Source organism: Schistocerca americana, chromosome 5 (genome assembly GCF_021461395.2).
Source record: "Schistocerca americana isolate TAMUIC-IGC-003095 chromosome 5, iqSchAmer2.1, whole genome shotgun sequence".
NCBI classification, from domain to species: Eukaryota; Metazoa; Arthropoda; class Insecta; order Orthoptera; family Acrididae; genus Schistocerca; species Schistocerca americana.
In genome coordinates this window covers 578,622,467-578,646,436 of record NC_060123.1, presented here as the reverse complement: position 1 = coordinate 578,646,436, position 23,970 = coordinate 578,622,467, and positions in this window count along the sequence as shown.

The window sequence follows — 23,970 nt, the reverse complement described above, 5'->3', positions numbered from 1 at the left end:
TTCGTCGCAGCTGTGACTTAAATTAATCAAATTCAAACGTATGATGAAGTGCGTCATCAGTCATTTCTCCCGTGTGCCATCCACGAAAGAAAAAGAGAGGGATGTTGTGATGTACCTTCTGTACCGCCAGCCGTAGGCTGCTTGGTGAATACCAACATAGGTGTAGATGGAGCTGCAAAGAAGTCAGTATTGCAAGGTTACTTCTATTACTAGAACCTTTCATTTAAATGTTGATTGGAACCTCCGAGTGCAAAGTTGTTGCTCCGTTTGTAATATGGCAGGAGAAATGAGATACAAGCTCACTGTTACTTTTGTTTAACTGTGACCTCGCCCTACTTGAAGTCGTAACCCAGGAGGACTGCCTATTATTATGCATGAGTAGTAACGCAAGCTGCCATATGTCATAGACTTTGATGTGCACCCTGGGGTATCGAACTGAAGAAGCAAGTAAATAACGTAAGTCTCCTTTTATTCTTAGCCAACATGCGCACAATGTAAACCGTCTGGTACACATTTAAAACTTTATCAAAGTCCTACTCTTAAACTCGTAACTGTTAAACACCAGTAATAAGGCTCGACTGCATGGTGACGAAGTATCCTTCTCAGAGACACTCACTCCCCACAAACTCTGATTAGGTATTGACTTGAAATCTGATGGTTCCAAGTGGATGTGTAGATACATGGCTTGGGGGAGACATCTGAAAGGCAAACAAGATTAAGACGGTGAATTTATTACAATGATTGATAACTCACAAGTAATACGAGACCTAATGTAAGATTAACATTCGGTGAGATATTCGAAAGGCAAGCATGATGGTGAATTTATCACAGTGATTGATAATCCACAAGGAATACAAGACATAATGTAAGATTACTGTTAAAATCTGTATAGTCCCTCATTTGCAGAAGCAAGGCTTATGCCAGTGCGAATGATCTGAAAAGTTGTGACATCAAAGTTGGGAATAGACACAAAAAGGGAGAATAATCCTGCACTAATAGCAAAGTAGACACGTGCAACATATAAGGAGCAGTCAAATGAAAACGAGACAGATGAAAAAAAGTGAGTAAACTGTTTAATATTTCGAAAGTAATCGCCATAAGGCCATAAGTGTTAATACATTTATAGAAGCCGCGAGGGGTAGCCGAGGTCATCAGTTCCTAAGCTTACACACTACTTAACCTAAATTATGCTAAGGATAAACACACACACCCATGCCCGAGAGAGGACTCGAACCTCCGCCGGGATCAGCCCCACAGTCCATGACTGCCGTAAGTTACGGCAAGTTAGATTAAGTAATGTGTAAGCCTAGGGACCGATGACCTCAGCGGTTTGGTCCCATAAGACCTTACCAGAAATTTCCAAAAAATTTATACAACTATGAGAAAAGACTAGTGGTCGCCAAACTACGGCCCACGGGCCTCATTCGGGCCACTGAATCGTTTCATCCCGCCCACCGACGGTACTGAAATACGATGAAAACGAGACGTTGTGATACCATTTAAATGTTGTGTTCAGAGTATTAGGAGATTTTCATACGTGCGGAGAACTCCTGGCTGCCATATGTCTTAAATTTACCGTGTTCAGCTTTGAATTACTGTCTGTAGATAATGTATATAGATATTGTGCAGAATGATGCGCTCAACTCCTGTCATTTTGTCAGCTAGTCGGTCCGCTGTGAAAAAAATTTGGTGACCTCTGGAGAAGATTGTCACTGCCTTCATGGAAAAATGTTTGCGGTTGCCTACGGAAGTATGATTGTACCCAGGGGTGCACCTCTTCGTTCGAAGCAAATCGACGGTCACGTACGTCTTTACTCAGGGCCCCAAAAATATGGAAATAGCAATGGAAGAGATCGGGACTGTATGGAGCACGTGTAAGGGCTTCACAGCAATATTTAAGCAATGTAGACGAAACATGTTTGGCAGCATTCCGGTAGGCATTTTGTTGGCGGGTTGTTTCGACTATAGTGCTAAGGCTTCATTAAGAAAATCTCTAGATTTAAACACTGGGCGTCGCTGTTCTGACTTCCATCGCAAGAGAAATCAACCTTAAATCCGCTGGTTGTCGCAGGACAGAGCGGAAAGGGGCCAAGGTCAATTGGTGTTACCTTTACAAGAACACACAACTTTATTGCTCGAACCAATGCACAATTTTATCTTTAAAACAACAAAGATCAATTCGCGGCTGAGGGCCCAAGAAACTTCTCCAGAATAAGTTTAAATGATTCATTTTAAAACACCAGGTTTTAGAGTAACGGCTGAAGGCCTTATTTAAGTAAAATTGCAATATCTTCTCGGCTAAAGGTCGAAATAATATTTCAGATCAGCTAAGGAAATTCTTTAGAAGCCAAGCCAAGCATTAACAATTTCCGGCTAAAGGCCATATTAAGAAAAATTCAAATAAATTCTTCGGTTGAAAGCCCAATAAAAGAAATTTACATAATAAAAGAGAGGCTTTGAAGATAAGATTTAACACAGTACAACAAAAACATCTTAAACTTGCCGGCCGAAGTGGCCGAGCGGTTCTAGGCGCTACAGTCTGGAATCGCGCAACCACTACGGTCGCAGGTTCGAATCCTGCCTCGGGCATGGAAGTTTGTGATGTCCTTAGGTTCGTTAGGTTTAAGTAGTTCTAAGTTCTAGGGGACTGATGACCTCGGAAATTAAGTCCCATAGTGTTCAGAGCCATTTGAACCATATTTTTCTTAAACTTGACGTATCTTGTCGGCTGAAGGCCCAAACAATTACTCAAGAATAATTGAAGACCACCTTAAGATAAATATTTACAGAACATGGCTGCAGGCCGTTTCAAGAATTCAAGATAATTAAAGTGAAACTATACAGACGAGGATTTACATATTAAACCCACAGATTCTGAAACCAACACAGCTGAACGCCTAAATACAGAGCAACAAGGATTTTAAATAAAATATGGCTGAAGGCTTAATGTTAAAATAGTTGTCATCAAGTCGGCTGAAGGCCATATACTAAACATAAAACAGACAATATTAATAAACGGCTGAAGGCCTGGCACAGTACCTGCGACCAAATAAAATCACAAACACGAACAACAAACTGTGGTGCTCAGAAGTGTTACAAGGATCGGCCTGGGGAGGAAACTAACAACGGTTTAGGTGAGACAGGCAGCCAAGCGTAACACTAAATAATCAGATAGAAACACGACCTAGGGACGGATGAAGGACCAACCAACAATCTAATCAATTCCCTCTCTCGCAACCGACCAACTGCCTACTCCAGTCTGCAGACAGTGTTCATCTGCTCAGTGGAAAACACAAAAGTTACAACACACAGTTCCACGTAAACACACTTGCACAAGAACTCGCAATCAATGTGGAACAAGAAGGACTAATCAGTTCGACACAGAGAGTTTCCACTGACGTTACGTGTGTCGGCAACGGTCGGGCGAGTCTTGGCTGTCCGAAGCTGACTGCAGCTCCAACCCGACTCAACTCAATGTCCGTTTGGAATTCCGAGACACGGCCGCCCAGACACACTGGCTCTGACCCAACCATGCAGAGGTAACTCTTGCCCATTGGCCACGACATCTCTACACAAGGAAGGAACCGACCTACGTCCGGCAAGATGATCAACTGTCGAGGCCCAGGAACGGTCAAAAGACCAAATACACGTCGCCCAATGATACGACCAACCGGACGACCAAACAGCGGTGTTTCCCGCTCCAATCTGTGTAGCCAGCGATCGCCAAGTACTGGGTGTCCGCCCCTCACTGGCGCTTTGTCCCCGACTTCATTGCTGGTCCGTCCCGCGACTGACTCCACTGCTGGTCCGTGCGCAACTGAACTCCCGACACACGACAACCCGGAAATACTATCGTTCGCTCCAGGTTGGTTGGTTGGTTTGGGGAAGGAGACCAGACTGCGTGGTCATCGGTCTCATCGGATTAGGGAAGGATGGGGAAGGAAGTCGGCCGTGCCCTTTCAGAGGAACCATACCGGCATTCGCCTGGACTGATTTAGGGAAATCACGTAAAACCTTAATCAGGATGGCCGGACGCGGGACTGAACCGTCGTCCTCCCGAATGCGAGTCGCCGGCCGAAGTGGCCGCGCGGTTAAAGGCGCTGCAGTCTGGAACCACAAGACCGCTACGGTCGCAGGTTCGAATCCTGCCTCGGGCATGGATGTTTGTGATGTCCTTAGGTTAGTTAGGTTTAACTAGTTCTAAGTTCTAGGGGACTAATGACCTCAGCAGTTGAGTCCCATAGTGCTCAGAGCCATTTGAACCATTTGAATGCGAGTCCAGTGTCTAACCACTGCGCCATCTCGCTCGGTTTCACTCCAGAGTTGGTACGACAGTGCACTTATCGATAAGCGCTGCTGCTGCCACTCACGAGCAGGTAAGGCAGGAAGTTAGTGACTCCAGTCAATGCAATAAGAAAACGAGGCGGTAGTACCGTAAGGGAAGATGACAAACAATAAACGGAATGAACACGAGCTGGCTCTCTGGCTCTGAGCACTATGGGACTTAACTGCTGTGGTCATCAGTCCCTTAGAACTTAGAACTACTTAAACCTAACTAACCTAAGGACATCACACACATCCAAGCCCTAGGCAGGATTCGAACCTGTGACCGTAGCGGTCGCGCGGTTCCAGACTGTAGCGCCTAGAACCGCTCGGCCACTACGGCCGGCGAACACGAGCTGCGCACGGCTCACAACCGAAGGGGCGAAATGTAGTTAAGAGGAGGTGTGACGTCCTTCCCATCGCGAGACGCATCCACAGTGTCGCTGACCAGAATTGTGGTAAAATTTGATGATAATGTGACATAATGAACCCACGTTCCTCCCCACATGAACTTCTGAGCTGTAGCCTTTTTCTCCACATGTGTCGACACCATTGTTATGTACATAGTTCCGCGTAGTCAGCGCGTACACAACTTTCCCACTAGAGCGCGCCCCACTGAGCACAACAGCGCAGGCGCAGCGCTCGCCTGTCTCCGCACTACGAGATGGCGCTGTCTTAGAGACGGACCAAATTCTGCTTCCGCCGAACCGCGTATTAATATGTAATGCAGCCAATGAGATTACTGCTAACGTAGAACCTTTTCTCCTCGCGGATCACACTCGCGCAGTGATACTTGAACGCTCGAGGTATTATAACGAGTGTACAGACCTCCAATTAGTCAGTGTGCATTAGTCTACTGTCAAGTTTCAGTCTGCCCCTAATAAGATTATCATATTCCTGTACATAGCCATGAAAATAGATGTATAGACACTTTGTCAAGTATCAGAGATATGTGAGAATAAGATTAACGTACCAAGACCAAAGGAACTTCAGATTGTCAATTGTAAATAGCATCCAGAATCAAGTTAAGTAAGGTTTATGATTGTTATTATTTTAATAAATGTGTGTGAAAATTAATCAAGTTCTGTTTAAAGTTGGTCACCTACTCTAAGCGTGCAAGTGGCATTTCTATCGTCTGACCTAATGGCAGAAGATAAACACGCCACGATAAGACCACGAGACATATTGCTGACACTCGCCTACTTCGCTAGAGCGACTAGTCAAATCATCTGATGGTGTGTGTTCCGAAGTACGCACACCACAACCATGTTGACTGAACCATCGCAGGGCGCCACGGTTTTGCACCATGACAGAGGAGGGTTCTATACACCTTTCAGCTAAACTCCAAACTTATGCGTTGCATTGGAAGACAATTATGGGCTTTCGAAAAAGTGGTTCTTTAATTGTGTTCTGCACGGTATATTAATGACAAATTTTGCTCACGACTAGTTAAATGCAACATTCTTATAGTTAAAAAGTGTATAAATTTTTAGGACAATTTGAAGAAAATAATTTTCGACTTATTGCTTACAGAAGGTACTTTACATCAGTTTTAGTTTCATGTATAATAATGGACAGATTTTTTTCTCCTCATAGATCATTTCTGAGCTCCTACAGAACCGTAGTGAAGCAACAGCAGTAAGGTCTGCATTACTGAATGTGGGCGAGCTGTGTAGGCGGCAGCTGTGTGAACCGAGCTCACTGTTGCCATAAAAACCATATTAGCAGTAGGTAACCTCTTCAGTAGCACTCGTTTCTTCATTATGCTGCTTGGATAAAGTGGCAGCGTAGAAAAGACATGGTGCGTTTATACTCCTGGGCCACGAGACACGCAACTTGTCGGGAAAAGTGAGGGTAGGAGGAGCCCAAGTATCTCTCCCGATCGGTTCTATAACACTCACTCTCTTTTTTCTGACACATTTTGCGTCCCTTTTGTAGCTGTGCCCTTGACGGGGACCTATCTCGTCATCCCACCGATACAACCCAGATCGCAAAATATGCAATCAATAATGGAGTAAGTTTAAAGAAAAATATCACGGGCCTCGCACTTAAATGTTGCCTTTCTGCTTTGAAAAGGGAAATTACATCGGAGAGGCGGAAGGGAAAAGCTCGACTTGTGTCGTGTTGTGGAGCGGAAGGAGATACGTGGAATGGAAATGCGATGCCCATTTTCACTTCAGAATAACAACGAAATTAGACCGATCTGATTTATTCACAGAAATAATTTAACAGAGGTAATGGTATTTTAATGTAAAATTATGAATATAAACTTTAACAACGCGAAACACAACTCTTATCTACATCTACATCCACATAATTACTCTGCAGTTCACAATTAAGTGCCTGGCACGAGCTTAATCGAATCACCTCCAAAGTATTTCTCTACAATTCCACTGACTTACAGCGCACGGAAAAGCAAATATCTAAATCTTGCCCTGTGAGCTCTAATTTCTCATAGTTCATTACGATGTCCATTTCTTCCAGTGTAGGTGGGTACCAACACAATGTTTTCACACTATGAGGAAAAAATTTCATGAGATGATCCTGCGGCAACGTTTTAATGATTTCCACCACACTTCACGTATCATATCCGCGGCGCTCTTTCGTCTCTTTTGCGATAATACACGACGGCTATTCGGAAAGTAAAGTCCGATTGGACGCGAAATGAAAACCACAGTGAAAATCCGATGAAGCTTTGTAAAGATGTGTAGGGCAATGTCTCTATTATTCCTGGCGATCGCACCAAGTTGCTCTTTTCATTTCTGAGAGCACAGTCAGCATCTAAAGATACCTGGAAAATTATGAATCCGGACAAGTATGAGGGCTTGGTGAGAAATTTCGCCTGATGTCATGCAGACCACATAACGTAACTGTCATGCGTTTCCTTCATCATGACAGTTCTCGGCCATAGTCTCCTGGGGCAATGAAGATGCTCCTGCAGCGTTTCCGATGAGAAATGTTTGGTCACAAACAATACATCCCGTGAGACCTTAACTTTTCCCGGCGAATATGATCTGAAATGTGTTTTTCGACCACCTTGTAAGATTATAGCCCTGTTGGCGACCGTAAAAGATGATCTTGGTTTGCGTAAGGCTGTTGTCTGTCGTATTCCTTACAGTTGTGGCATGTCATATATTGGTCAGACAATCAGTACTGTGGAAGACCGGTGTATTGAACATAAGTGTCACACAGCCGAGCAAATGCGCTATTTCAGAACATTGCCTTGACATCGGTCATCCTATGGATTATAACAACACAGAGATTCTGGCTTGTACGTCCAGCTATTGGGATTGTTATTAAGGAAGCTGTTGAAATCAAACTATCAAGCAACCTTATAAACAGAGATGGTGGATTTTGTTTAAATACTGCTTGGAATCCGGCTCTGTCTCTCATCAAAAAACAGAGGGAAAGAATTAGTGCTACCTCACCTGTTGATTAACAGTCACTATCCATATTTCTGATGTTTGTTATCTTTGTTTGTGTTGACACTTGTTCTGTGTGTGGTATCTTCCTTGTTTCTCCTCTGTGAACCGAGGTATTAAATTACCTTGCATATTTCTTCCTCCTTGCATTTGTGCCTTGAGGATGGCAGGGTGTGCTCCTGTCGAAATGTCGGCGGTGGTCGACGACGTCACCTGGCAGCAAACCGGTAAGTTATTTGAATATGTCCCTTAACTGGCTCCCCCTGAGCTTTATCTCTACTCACATGAACCGCTGGCTACGAAGATAACATTTTGGCACAACCAATGAGCTGTAGACCAGCGTAGAGAATTGGTGAGTGCCTCCTATTACGAGGCTATTGGAAGGTTTGTACAACGCTACGACAAATGCCTATGTCGGAGTGGCGACAATGTAGAAGTAGCTGGAAGGTGTAACTACCTGTTGCAAATAAAACATTTGTTTTTTTTAACAGTGGTTTCCATTTCGATTTCCGAATCGTCTTTGTAAAACGAGCTTCCCATCTTTGAACTTTTTCGATGTCCTCTGTCAATAGTATCTAATGCGTGTCCCGCACATTACAGCAGTATTTCGCAAGAGGGCAGACAAACGCTGTGTAAGCAGTACCTTCAGTAAACCTCTTGCATTTTCTAAGTGCTCTGCCCATAAACAGCAGTCTTCGGTTTGGTTTCCGCACAACATTGTCTATGTCATCGTCTCAATTATATTTATTCGTAATTGTAATCCCTAAGTATTTAGCTGAATTTACAGCCTTTAGGTTTGTGTAATTTACCGTTTAACTGAATTAGCGGATTCCTTTTAGTACTCATGTGGATGGCCACACTTTTCAGAATCAAGCGTAAGTTGTTGTGTGCGTGCATGTATGGTTTTCATCCAGGAATTTAACTTCTAATTAATACACGCGTTCGGGATCTTGTAGATCTGTCAGAAAAAATTAAAAACCACGAAAACACCCACTTACATAAAAATGCGTAATGGAGAGTTACGATAGCTTAGATATCAATTCGTTCTCGCATCTATATATAATTATGTACAAAACAACAAAACTTCTCAAAAACAATTCCTTATTTTCCAGAAAAATTATGCTCATTGTTATTTTTTTTAATTGTTACTGTTATTGTTATTATGGCTGTGGCTGTAGTTGTATAAATACGTTGATAAGAGTAACCGTTCTGCAGTATATGCTATTAATTCACACTCTTATATTTATCTGAATGTAAAAATTTGTGAATACCCAAAATATATACTCACGAGTCACCACTGTCTGCTGCATTTACACCCTCCGACTGAACTCAGCAATTAACCAAACGCCGTACTAGCGATAGCGCTTTGGACTTGCCTTCCTCGTATCCAACGTAGATAACGTACAGTTGTTTCTGTTTCAGTTTTTTTATTATTATTTTTTTCAGTGCACCGTAAATACAAGCGTCGATGGAGATCTCTAGGCGCTCGCTTGTACCCACCCTCTCGGCACTCTAGGTCCTGGGCCATATGGCTTAAATCTGGCCCTTTTCATACCAACGCTTGTGAAACTGAACCTTGCCTTGAGACCACAACCTCATATATGAGATACAAGAACGCACTTTATGCAGAAGGTATCAATGCCAACGTTATACACAGCGAGCAAAAGCCTTTCTCTGACCACCTAAATTTATTTCTAAGGATTTGTTCTAGATACTGCTATACGGTTTCTCGCAATTGGTAGCCTTACTAATTCACCAAGTCTTTATAGATACACATCTGCATGCGCTCTGACACCATCTGATTTCTTCTATCCCATTTTTGTTTCAGGTAGCGTAATTTTGGAGTGTTGCTGTCACAACGGCGTCATCTGCATGACTGCCCTGCAGCACACACTTACAATGTGACAATTATTGAACTATATGAAATAAAGTCGTCCTAACTTCTGAACGGTTTGCGTTAGGACGATCAAACTGCACGGTCGGCCGCGAGGCGTGTTGGGAATTAGTATTCGCGTGCCCAAGCGCCTTGTTGTCGGCCATTTGCACGTGAAAATATCTTGGTACAGCTTGCCGCAGGGTATAGGGACTGTGAAGGTCTACTATGCTAGCAATAACAGCCCACCTGCGGCTCAAAGGAAGTTTCTATCGAGTTCAAGCTGAAGTTAACAGATCCAAGTGTGCTAACAATCAAGAATTTGATTCGCAAATTTGAGGAAACGGATAGTGTTCGTGATGACATTGTTGGCAACGTGGGTCGTCCAAAAAGGATAAAACGCATGAAATCATCGATAGTACCGCTCCGGGAGACGCAGGGACAAATTGTTTTTGAAGACCTGCACCTTTCCTCCCATACAAAATTCAAACCTATCAACCATTAAGCACCAGGATCATGGAACAGTGATTGTGTTTTGCCAACACCATTGTCCATATAATTGACAAACAGGACTTTGATGTGAATATGGTTTGGTTTAGCGACGAAGCTCACTTTCATTTCGATGGGTTTGTCAAAATGGAAAATTGGTGCATTTGGGCGACTGAGATTCTGAATTTCGCGATTGAGAAGTCTCTTCACACTGTGTGATGTGCAAAGTCCAGTTACGGAATAACTGGCGCGACATTCCTTGATGGCACGGTAACTACAGAATGTTACATGAAGGTTTTGGAAGATGATTTCATCCTCATTATCCTAAGTGACCCTGATTTCGACAAGATGTGGTTCATCCAAGACGGAACTCGACCCCGTCGAAGTAGAAGAGTGTTTAATGTCCTGGAGGAACGTTTTGGGGACCGTATGCTGCATCTGGGGTACCCAGAGGACACTCGTATTGGCCTAGATTGGGAGCTATATTATCTGGATCTGAACACATGCGACTTCTTTTTGTGGGGCTATAATAAAGACAAGGTGTGCAGCAATAACCCCCGGTGCAGAAGTGCTACACTTGCCATGACTTAGGCCACCAAGTTGAGCGCTGTAGACGAGACGCTGCAGTGTGCTACAAATGCGCCAAACCGGAACACGTCCAAACCGATGAGAAGGCAGTTGGTGACGTACCATGTATGTACATAAACCATACTTGCAACAAGGCAGGCGCCCCGGAACGCCTCACATATAAACAGTTACTGGAAAAACGGGTCGGTAACACATAATACAACCATCAAAAATGTGTCAGACCACGACACGTAAAGAGGACCTTCATTCCACGTCTCTCGACAGCGCATACGAAGGCATTCACCGCCGGAAACACAAGTCTCCAGCTACCAGGGCGAGGTCATGGTGTCACGCAGTTGCGTGGCGGCACAACAAATGGGCTTCCTCCCGGAGACGTTTGATGATACTGAAATCTTCCAGCCGCTGGTTGCCAGCGACGCGATTCAGCGTCATTACTTGCGGGGAACGGAACACATCGATCTAGTGTGCATGCGAGGTACCGTGGACTATGACGTAGCCAGGCACCTAAAACGTGAAATGTACCAATGGGCTTATTGTTAAGAATAAAAGAATTAGACGTAGAACTACTTAATAATGATTTTGGAAAGCGTAGATATCACAAACAAGTACAACACGAAATTAATGATGAAATGTACGCAAACAACTACAAAGCTCATGAAACTTGCACAGACAACCAAGGATACAACCGAAACATACACATAGGAAACAGCACCGTGACAGAACACAAACATGACACACTGAAACACAACAGGGTATGCAACACAGAAAAGTGCCAAACGCAGATCAAAACAATGACGTTCATCTCGTCGGGTGGGGAGGGGGGGGGGGTCAGAAACACAAATAACAAAAAAAAATGGTTGAAATGGCTCTAAGCACTATGGGACTTATCATCTGAGGTCATCAGTCCCCCTACATAAACCTAACTAACCTAAGGACATCACACACGTCCATGCCCGAGGCAGGATTCGAACCTGCGACCGTAGCAGCAACGCAGTTCCTGACTGAAGCGCCTAGAAGCGCTCGGACACAGCGGCCGGCCACACAAATAACACAGCACACAATATCACAATGCATGACGATGAACTGCGTGGAAGGAAAAACAGTGAAAACTTAAGGATTCCAAAAGAACACAAACAGACAACACAACTTTAACCACATAAGGTCGAACGTAAACAAAAATACGACACAAAACAAGAAGTACAGACACCCACAACACACTCGCAGTCCTAGCAGACAGTGAGAGAACGACAAGGCCCAGACTTAAAACACACAACTTCGGGAGCGGACGACATTTTAAAGCTGGAAGAAAATATAGGCCTTCCGAGGCTAGAAAACAGAGACACCTTCCAAACAGCACTGCGAACTCTAGCAAGAACTGGCAACTCAATATGCCACAATCTGCTGTCCTACGACCGAGCAGACAGTCAGAATATGCTGATATCAGCTGATATACCGCCAGACATTAATGAACTGACTGCACTTCTACACAAATCCTGCGCAAGAAGAGGCGGAAAGCTCATTCTAGAAAAAGTATACAAAGTCTTTGCGAGATTCCACGCACGAGTATAATAGTGCACGAAGGATAGAAGTGGATCATTGCGTAGTTATGCGCGCAGCACTCGCACGACATGGAACCATATCTCAGTTACATCTGTGTCGTTGTTGCATATGCCAATAACAGAAACTTACTAATAGCTGCAGACATAAACGCTAGGTCGACTACACGGCACTCTGACATAATGGACCAACTCCATGAGTTGCTAACTGAACACAACCTATACATCGTCTACAGTCCGAATCAGCCATCCAACTACATAGCGCCATCGGGAGCCAACAGCAGCAGCCAACAGCAGGACTGAAATAACAATTGCAAATGCAAATGCACTTCCTTTTCTAACGGGGTGGGAGGTCACGGATGGCGCTACTCACAGCGACCACAGCGCCATCATCATGAACATAGACACACAAGTACACGCACCTATACAGGACAGACATCAGCGCTTGTTATTTCATAAGGCGGACTGGGCAAAACTAAGACGTACGATAGAGGCCTTCCCCCTACATGCAGTTACGGCGTCAGTGGATTATAAAGCACATATTTTGACTGGCTACAAAAAGCACAAAGGGCTGCAATTCCGAGCGCTGACACAGAACGGAAGCTAAAAGTAGCATGGACTAGAAGACTAACAAGGTTGCGCAAAGAAGCAAGAAACAAATGGAATTTGTATGAAAGAGCGACAATGACAAGGGACAGAGATGTCAGACTCATACAGTTCAGGAAATATAACAATGTTACAAACAAGAGTTACAAAAAACTCGAGAAGAACATTGGAACACACACAACGCTACAAACAAGAGTTACAAAAAACTCGAGAAGAACATTGGAACACACACGTGCACAAATAGCTCCAAACCAACATTTGGAGGAAACCCTTCAAAGTACAAACGGAGCGTCCGAAGACGCCTCTAGTCTTACAAGGGAGCCTCCCCATCGCACCCCCCTCAGATTTAGTTATAAGTTGGCACAGTGGATAGGCCTTGAAAAACTGAACACACATCAATCGAGAAAACAGGAATAAGTTGTGTGGAACTATGAAAAAAATAAACAAAATATACAAACTGAGTAGTTCGTGCGCAGGATAGGCAACATCAAGGATAATAAGAGCTGAGGAGTGCCGTGGTCCCGTGGTTAGCGTGAGCAGCTGCGAAACGCAGGGTTCTTACTTCAAGTCTTCCTTCGAGTGTAAATTTTACTTTCTCTATTTTCGCAAAGTTATGATCTGTCGCCCAGTGACGTCTCTGTTCACTATAATAAGTTTAGTGTCTGTGTTTTGCGACCGCACCGCAAAACCGTGCGATTAGTAGACGAAAGGACGTGCCTCTCCAATGGAAAACATTTGATCGAAAGGTCATAGGTCAACCGATTCCTCCTCAGGAAAACACGTCTGATATATTCTATACGGCACTGGTGACGGTATGTGCGTCACATGACAGGGATATGTTGTCGACCCACCTAACTTGTACACTTGGCGAATGGGTAAAAAGATTTTTCTACCTTGCACGATTTAGGTTTTCTCGTGGATATGATAATCACTCCCAAAAAAGTGATAAAAACATAAGAGTTTGTCACATAAACTGCAACAAATGAATGCAACAGTTTCACAGTCGCACAGTTTTCTCTGTGCTCTGTCAAAACATGTTTATAATGTTTTGAAATTTTTCCGTGTGTAGACCGTCAAATCCTGCATATGTCCAAGCAAATCTGAACATGTCCTGGAATTTTAGAGAGCGAAGTTGATTATGTGTGAGTGCTTGAACTTTGAAAATTATCTGAAAATAAAAAAAAAAAAACTTCTCACTCGTAGGAAGGCTTGAACCAAGGACCTCTCATTCCGCAGTTGTTCACGCTAGCCACGGGACCACGGTGCTCCTCAGCTAATATTGTCCTTGATGTTGCCTATCTTGCGCATGGACTACTCAGTTTGTATATTTTGCTTATTTTTTTCATAGTTCCACACAACTTATTCCTGTTTTCTCGATTGATGTGTGCTCAGTTTTTCAAGGCCTATCCACTGTGCCAACTTATAACTAAATCCGAGGGGGGTGCGATGGGGAGTTTCCCTTGCTAGCAGCGTGGATTGGGGGGAGGGGGGGAGAGTACCTGCGGTCTGGAAAACAGCAGATGCCGTCATAATTAAAAAATCAGAGGACGTCCTTCAGATGCAAAAAAGGTAAAGACATATATTCTTAGTTAGCACCTTGGCTAAGGTCCAGAAACGACTTCTGTGCGATCGCTTGCAAACGCACAGGGAGCGCCTTGGCCTTAGTTAGTTAGCACCAATTAGGTATCAGGGCGGGAAAATCTATAGATGACGCACTAAATAAGGTACTAGCCACTGTTATTAACATAGAAAACAAATACACAGTTGCTGTTCTTATAGACATTTCGAACGCCTTTGATAATCTCTGGTGGCACTCAATTTTTTTTAAGTCAACCAACAATATCTATGCATGATAACCCACCACCTTATACATTAGTGGGTCTTGAATGTCTACAATACAGTTATTTTTCTTAGCAGCATTGTTGCTATTTCAAATTTCCTACTTTCTTACTTGCTATAGAATATGAAGATGTTTGTTATTCTATGGGTAAGTACTACTTTCTACTTAACTCTATTCTGACTAGCCTAACAAGCTAACTCCTGCAACGTTACAAACGTGCCGGTAGATTTGTAAACTTACAATATTTTGGCGGTGCCCACCGAGCTAACCCCAGTGGGAGTTCCTCTGGTACTGGGCTGGCCTTAACTGGAAATCGCTGCAGGTACTGTTAGTGAATATCAAAAAAACTACGTTCTACTTGAAACTAGCTGCCTACTATAAGTCATCATTGGTGTGCAATATGTCAAATCCGGGATATTTTCGCACCTTCTCCCTATTCCAAGACGTAGTGGATTCCGACCGCCACGGCGATCGGCCAGTCTACGCCCTGGAGGAACGAGATAGGTGCGGGGTACGTCATTTTATGTTCAACGATTTATAGATTTTCCCTACGATATTCTTGCAGGACTTTTGCCGATCCCTCACTGGCAAGACTGTCGATAATCTTAAATGTGGATGGATTCCTAATCAGTTGATATGTGTCTCTACTGGGTAACTGGCGTCTACGTCATCGAAAATGCGACACTCTAGATCACGTGGTCCGGAGTGCCTATTTCAGCAGCACAGTCACACGAAGGGGTAACCGTCTTCCCGAACTGGAAAAGATATGCCGGAATCGGCCCATGACCTGTAAGGAAGTGCAGTAATCCCATACTTGGTTTAAACTGTGAAAGTTGGAGCCGTTCCTTAATGTTCAGCAGCAGCTGGTAAGTCCTCCTTCCCGTCTCTTCGTTATTCCAGAGTTCCTGCCACAGTTCTTATCCTCTTCTTCTAATTGCAAATTTATCCCCTACCCGCACTCCCAGAATGTGTCAGTTTTTTGAATTTCCCGTCATTTAACCCAGTACCAAGCTGCTTGTTCCCTGATTTTTATATCTAAGGGACATAACCCTATGAGATTCAACAACCCCATGAGAATCAATAGTGTCCCCCCCCCTCCACCCCTCTAGGAGTTGTTCCGTAAGCTCCAATCGAACGTAAAAGCATGTAGCGCTGCACCCTCCTCACAGCCATGGCAGGCACGACTCTCGTGAGCCTGTGTGCTGAGACTCCGGACCCGTAACCTACGAGGCAAGAATGGTGTTATGGTATAATTTAATCAGTTCTGGGGGAAGATGGAATCTCCTGTGCCCAATCATAATAAGGTTATTCTAAGCCTCTACCGACCTTTAGGTCATCGCTTCAATGTGTTGGGGGAAGCTTCATCTTTCATCTATAATAACGCCCAAATACCGGGGCCTCACGACGCCGAATAACTGGTGAGCCCTCGATCCTCACCGTCGGATTTCTGGCCAATTGGTCTTTTAGTAATAAGTACGTTGATTTGTTGGACGCTATTTCATTTTTGTTGTTTGGCAACATTGTGTCAGCATAGTTATTGCTCTTTCGATCTTTTGGTTCAAGATCTTCGCAGCTACAGCCACGCACCAGCGGTTGAAGTCGTCCGCATAGGCTATTGCCTGCAGTACGTCTGCACTACTCTCCAGGCTCTCCAGGAGAGGCTCCATGTTTATGTCCCAAAAGAGTGGCCCCAGGACCGAGACCTGTGGACACCCCTTTGTGATCTTTTTCCAACTCTCCCGCTAGAGGACGATAGCCAGACCTCCCTTCCAATACAATAGCTCCTGGGAGAGCCATATAGCGGCCCTGGACGCTCCTTCTCCCGCAAACTGGAGAAGAGCGAAGGTCACCACAGATCGTCAAAGGCGCCACTGATGTCAACCATGATGCCGACTATGTACTTGTGCGGAGACGACCCACACACCTCGCCCGCCAGGGCAATTGCGTCAGACGCAGATCGCCCTGGCCGAAAACCGAATTGCCTGCAGCTCATCCCACACAGCACTCGGTGTGCCATCAGTTTGTCCGCCAGCAGCCGCTCTAGCAATTTGCCCAACAGGTCCAACAGACAGATTGGTCTGTAGGACTTCCTTTGGGTCTTTGTCCTGGCCTTTCTTGATAATCACCACATTGGCCTGTTTCCACACGGCAGAAAACGTCCCGAGGCGCAATGCCTCGTTGTATATTGTTCTTAGAGGTGTTACCAGTTGAGGAGCGAGGTATTGCACTACTTCCGATACAATGCCGTCTGGTCCTGGTGCCTTGCCTCTCTTTAATGATTTTATATGTGCCGCCACCTCCTCTTCGGATAATTATAGACTACCATGTTATTCTCATATTTTTCCTGAACTGCCTGTTAATTAGGCGTTGCTCCTCTGTGTCTTCTTCTACTTTATCGTCAAAGAGCAGGGACCGGAGGAGGACCTCAGCAGATTCCTGCCAAGATCCCGTCATCCGATTACCATCCCTGATGGTGGAGAACACCACTGGCGACCGGATTTTCTCTCTTACTTTCTTGTAGGGAATGCCCCAGAGATCAATAGCCAATTGGCTCTGCACATGTTTTTCCCAACTCTGGAGCCTCCTTCTGGAATTGCTCCTTAGCGTTTCTATAGATTTGCAACTGGCGTTGTTTGTCTTCCCAGACGACACTTCGCTGGTAGTACCTCCTCGCCCTCCTGACAGACCGACGTATTTGCCCTGGTTCCGCAGCCCATGGTGACAGAGGGGCCACTACGGGTCTCCTCCTGGCTGGTACAGCAGCCTTCACCGCCCTGGTGATGCACTCGCCATCTCTTCGGCGTGTCTGTTGAAGTCTTCGTCACCTTCCGGCCATATCGGGCGTCAAACTCTCTTGCAAGGCGCTCCTAGTCAGTTTCATTATAGTTAAGCTGCACTGCTCGCCCTATGTCCCAGTGGCACTCTTTATCAGGAAGCGTAAAAGTAATTAGGTTATGGTCACTAGTGGTGACCCTGTATCTGACCACCCAAAATTTGCTGACATTAACGTAACATCGATGTTCGTGCCCTCACCCCCTCCGCCAGTAAATGTGTGGGTGGTTTCCTGGTCTATTAACGATAAGAAGCTGTGAAGACATGATAGTCTCTTCCATTTTTCCTCCTCTTTCATCCAGAGTGCCACTGTGCCATAGGGGGGATTTGGCATTCACGTCTGCCACCATAACAATCTTGCGCCCTCTCAGCATCGTAGACACCCGCACTGGTTGGTGGAGGTACCCTTTTTTTCCTTCTCTCTTTAAGACTTGCCATTGTTAAAACAAAAATTGCACTGCACATGTATGTTCAGTATAGTTTTAACAGTTTACAATAATAGTGATAATAAAATGTCACGGTAAATTATGTTCAATTAAACCATCGTAGCCAGTCCTTCCATGATTGCTTCTGAGGCACAACCATTGCTGGTTCCTGGTGAGGTGTTAATTACTGCTGAAGGTTGTAAGTTTTTGTTTGCATATCTCTCTAGGGAAGCCGTACCATAACGGTTCCGAATATGGTGGCCAAGTTTTGAGACAGCGGTGAAGTAATCCTTACTCACTGTGTTCCAAAGAGCAATATAGTGACAGATGTGAGCTACCAGGATCTTTTGAAGAACATGTTCCTGACAGCACTGCGACAAAGAGCCAGGAAAGGCTAAACGTGCTCTCATACGCGAAGACCACGCACCAGTGCATCGGGTGTACGCGACGCACGTGTTTCTTCAGGAAGACAACTCTGACGTGATTTCTCTAGCTCCTTACTTATCTGACCTGGCTCCTAACGAATTTTGGCCTCTTCCAACGGGAAAGATACTCTCCATCGTCTCAGATTATCCAGCTGCACCGCTTGTAACCTCAGCGATTTTCCAGTGGCCTAAACAGACTGCTAAAGAAGTGTTCGCAGGATATTATGACGTCGACGTTGTGAAAACTGTGCACGGCCGCTGGAAGATTATGTTGAGAAAGAACATAATTTCAATTTGTTTTGCGACTACATTCTAAAGAAGAGAATTGGAAACCTTAGAAGTTCAACGCACCGCCTATGTTGTAGGAAATAACACAATTTTTTGGTTTTTTGGTAGAAGAGCTGTGGAAATTTTGTAAGACTCGCAGTGAGACACTGCACTGCTGAGGATGACTTAATACATCACCTGTGGCCTGCACAAACCCCAGAGTTCAAACATATTAACACAATGTATACTGAATTAGAAGGTTAGTAGAAACGTCTTATTTTCATCCCATTGCTTCCATGAGCATCGGTCCGTGTTGCGCATAAAGATTTCCCTACTCGTGTCTGACGAGTTTGTATAATGTGCGAGCCTCGCAGTAAACTGGTACACAGTATGACAGCCTTTTCTTTTCCTGTGTGACTACTCATTTCTTCAGGCTGGTCCTGCAGTCGGTTAACAGACCTCATATACTCTCTGACTATCCTCTGTTTACATCTTTATTAGAGATGCCTTAATATTAATTGCGAGTGACAGGTCGCAAGACTCGAGTTCCAATCACGCAGTACCGGCCAGAAGCATGCAGATTATTTAACTCCGTATCCTGTGAAACACACCAAATCCTGTGACACGGTTAGCATTAAATGCAACGCTTTGCGAATTGATAAACGTGTTGTTTGATGCCTTCGTTCCACATGTTTTCTGAGATTACCTACAGTCATTTTGAAACGTAGTGATTGCCTACAAATATCACACTGTGCAATTTTGTTACTTATGACACTTACTGAAAAATATCGCAGCATATAACTAGATTTCTGTCTTTCAATCATTGTTGACAACAACATGCAACTATACACTAAATTCGTGTACATCACTTTTCTATGGTATATCCTTTCTGCTGACCACAAGAATATAGGCATGCAGTCAAGGAAACAAACATGCTTGCAATTGTAAACGTCTCTCGGCATACACGTCGGAACGCTGGCACCGCCGGCGTCGTGGATCGACTGTGGACTCGGGCAGTCCGTCCCGTTACCTGTTCCCAGCGTGTTCCTTGCGTGTATGGAACGGGAAAAGCGCTAATAACTGGTACATCTACATCTATACTCTGCAAACCACCGTGTGGCGCATGGCAGAGGGTACATCTCGTTTTGCCGATTATTAGGGTTTCTTGCTGTTCCATTTTTTGTATCTCGTCTAGAAGGCGGCGCGTGGGTCTGCTCTTGTAAACTGAAGGGTAGGCCGAACGTAGGAAGTGAGTAGGAGCAGGAAAAGATAAAATGCTTCGGTACTGCGTTTAACTTTACAGAACATTTAAGAGAGAATAGTAGTCACTGACATACGTAACTCTGCACTGAAGAGCACGTAGGTGCGAAGCTAGATAGGCATCAACGCCAATAGCCACTAGTAGTAGGACAAACTATCACTGAAGTAACTGAAGTTACAAAGTCTGTAATGGCTAGCCCCCTATGAAGTACAAGCTAAGTTGCTTGATCGTTGGCTCGTAATCAAATGGGCTGAATCTGAAGCGGCGCTCGTAGAGCTGCACAGCGCCCGTAATAGGGCGCTGCTGTCGGTGTCGCAGTGCCAACCTAGCAGAGCTATCGATACCACACCATTCACGTAGGGAATGCGGGAAGAATGATTATTTGAATGCCTCTGCACGTGCTGTAATTATTCTAATCTTCTTCTCAACATCCCTATGTGAGTTATACGTACGAGATTGTAGTACATTCCTAGTGTCACCATGTAAAGACGGTTCTTGAAGATTGTTAATAACTTTCTCTCGATACTTAAAACTTCCAGGCTGATAGGCCGTGGTCGATGTTCAAAACTCCCCCGGACGTTTCGTCTCCGACTGCAGGAGACATCCTCCGAAGGGATCGTCAGGGGAGAGTTTTATACATCGACTACTGCCTAGCCGGCCGTAGTGGCCGAGCTGTTCTAGGCGCTTCAGTCTGGAACCGCGCGACCACTACGGTCGCAGCTTCGAATCCTGCCTGGGGTATAGGTGTGTGTGATGTCCTTAGGTTAGTTAGGTTTAAGTAGTTCTTAGGGGGCTGATGACCTCAGATGTCAAGTCCCATAGTGCTCAGAGCCATTTGAACCATTTTTGGAAGTTTTAAGTGAAGACAATACCGTCCGTGAAAGGATACATTGTATGATTTCGCTCGATAGTTTACGTCTATTGAAAGAGTTCCCGTCCAGTTCCTCCAGTACCTTTGTCAGACTCTCCAACGGACTAAACAAATATATCACCATTCGTGCAGCTCTTGTCTGTATACGTTCAATATCCCCTGTTAGTCCTATTTGGTACGGGTCCCCCACACCTGACCAATATTCTAGGATGCGACTCACCAGTGATTTGTAAGCTATCTCCTTTGCAGACTGGTTGCACTTCCCCACCACAGTGGGACGTACCATCAGCCACGTACTTCACAGTTGTTTCCTAGGTATAGATGTAGATGTAGACGAAGATCTAGAATCAGTAAGTTTCGGGCTTAGCTACTAATGAGTCACGTGTGTCGCACAGGACTGGTGCGATGAAACGTTTCGTGGGAAAGAAAACATTGGAAGCGCACGAGTAACATTCAGCCGGGCGAATCAATTAATGTCACAAGTAGAGAGCATTCAGTACAATTACAAACATCGTTCGTCGTTCGACTATCTACCCTTGAAAACATAATGAAGAAATACAGTTTAGTTGTAGCCTGGTGCAACCAGAAATCGTCAGCCCAGTCCGAATACAAAGTAACAACTGACTTTACTACCCTACAGTTCCAATTTTCTTCCTCCGAGAACCACTGCTGGTTCTGGAGTTTGTAGTATTTCATGGTCATTCATCGCGGCTTCCGTCGCATCCGCAATAGTTTTCTACATACTTTGTTTTCTTGTATGGGATGCTGGACTTTTTTTTTTTTTTTTTTTTTTGCAAGCTACTTAAATGAAACATATTTTAACGCACATCTTAATACAGCTGTAATACAATTATCTTAGGCGTCTGTAAACATAGTGCCACAAAAATATTAGTCGATTTGTGATTGCATCATAAGGTTATTCTCGATTAAGTACGTCAACTTACGTACCCATTTCTCGCCATTTGCGAGAAAATTTTAATTTTCTTCTTTAAGATGAAGAGATCTGCGGCTGTGGCTGTTAAAATGCTGGGTAAGACCAATGGTGAGGGAACTGTTAGTGGAAGAACGTGCAGAGACTGTTTTCAACGCCTCAAGAAGGGTGATTCTGACGTCGAAGACCGGCATGGCGGTGAAAGACAGAACGTTTTCGTAGCTACTGAAACAGTCGTAGACAGTCGCAGGACACTATTATCGAAAGCAATTGATGCGTTCGAGCCCAGCAGTGAAACACAAACGGCCACAATACAGCGATAGACACGTAAAGGTAATTTTACAGCAGGTCAGTGCTCGACCCCACGTCGCAAAACCCGTCAAAATATACATGGAAACGTTGAAATGGGAAATCCTATCCCTCCCGCCGTATTCTCAAAAATGGTTCAAATTGCTCTGAGCACTATGGGACTTAACTTCTGAGGTCATCAGTCCCCTAGAAATTAGAACTAATTACACCTAACTAACCTAGGGACAACACATACATCCATGCCCGAAGCAGGATTCGAACCTCCGACCGGAGCGATCGCGTGGTTCCAGACTGTAGCGCCTAAAACCGCTCGGTCGTCCCGGCCGGCTCCGCCGTATTCTCCATACGTTGTTCTCTCTGACTACCACCTTTTTCGATCTACATCTACATCTACAGCCATACTCCGCAAGCCACCTGACGGTGTGTGGCGGAGGGTACCTTGAGTACCTCTATCGGTTCTCCCTTCTGTTCCAGTCTCGTATTCTTCGTGGAAAGAAGGATTGTCGGTATGCCTCTGTGTGGGCTCTAATCTCTCTGATTTTATCCTCATGGTCTCTTCGCGAGATACACGTGGGAGGGAGCAATATACTGCTTGACTCCTCGGTGAAGGTATGTTCTCGAAAAGCCCGTACCGAGCTACTGAGCGTCTCTCCTGCAGAGTCTTCCACTGGATTATCTATCATCTCCGTAACGCTTTCGCGATTACTAAATGATCCTGTAACGAAGCGCGCTGCTCTCCGTTGGATTTTCTCTATCTCTTCTATCAACCCTATCTGGTACGGATCCCACACTGCTGAGCAGTATTCAAGCAGTGTGCGAACAAGCGTACTGTATCCTACTTCCTTTGTTTTCGGATTACATTTCCTTAGTGGCATACAGTCTGGCTGAACACCACTTCCGATCATATGAACAAGTGCAAAATTGTATCGATTCATGGAACTTCACAAAAACCGCCCAGTTTTTCCGCCACAGGATTCGCATGCTATCCGAAAGATGGGAGAATGTAGTGGCCAGCGATGGGCAATACCATGGATCACAATTTTTTTAAAGTTTTTCACAATAAAGCCCCGAACTTAGAGAAAGAACGGCGGAAGCAAAGTTGTATACCTTCACCCAATCTCGCAGCTGGTCCACATGGGCTTAAAACTAGAATAACTCCGTGAGGCACGTATTTTAGGTAACTAAACTACGCGACCATCTGATCGCACTACGCGGAACGTGTAGAATACTGCAAGACCAAGCGCCGCCAGCCCGGTCACCTTCCCTGGGGTCTGCAGCGCGTGGCGTCGCTTCGCAGGTGGCCGGCTGCCGGAGAGGTCCCAGCTGCCGCTGCTGCTGCTGCTGCTGCTCCTGAATATTCATTGCCGGCGAGATTTAGCTGCGCTGCGGGGAGGCCGCGATGCGCCAGAGGAAATTGAAAAGTTGCCGCGCATATTTCCACAAGTTATTTTCGCTGCTGTTGCCGCCACCGCCGCCGCCTATACCTTACTCTATCGAGGAGCGGAGCAGTTGATTTCCCCCTTCCCCTCGCGCTCATTCACCAGGCCCCTCCGTCTCCCGCTCGGAAAGGCAACCTCTGCTCATCCACCCTTCCAATGAGCTCAAAGCTGTTCAACGAAGCACAGCTGCTGCATTAACCACAGCATGTCTCATTGCTTTTTCTCTTGTAGTAATTTTTCTCCTCCGACCAAATATTCCCTTTAAACATGTTCGATCGTGAGACAGACTTGCAAGGGTAATGAAGCTGTAGTTATCACTTCGAAAACATCACGCTGTGACCATCAGTGTTGGTAATGGTTCATCTCTCTCTCTCTCTCTCTCTCTCTCTCTATATATATATATATATATATATATATATATATATATATATATATATATAATCTGCTTCTCAACAACAGATTCGGTGACCGATGGATTGGTAGAGGCGGACCGATTCCATGGCCTCCACGCTC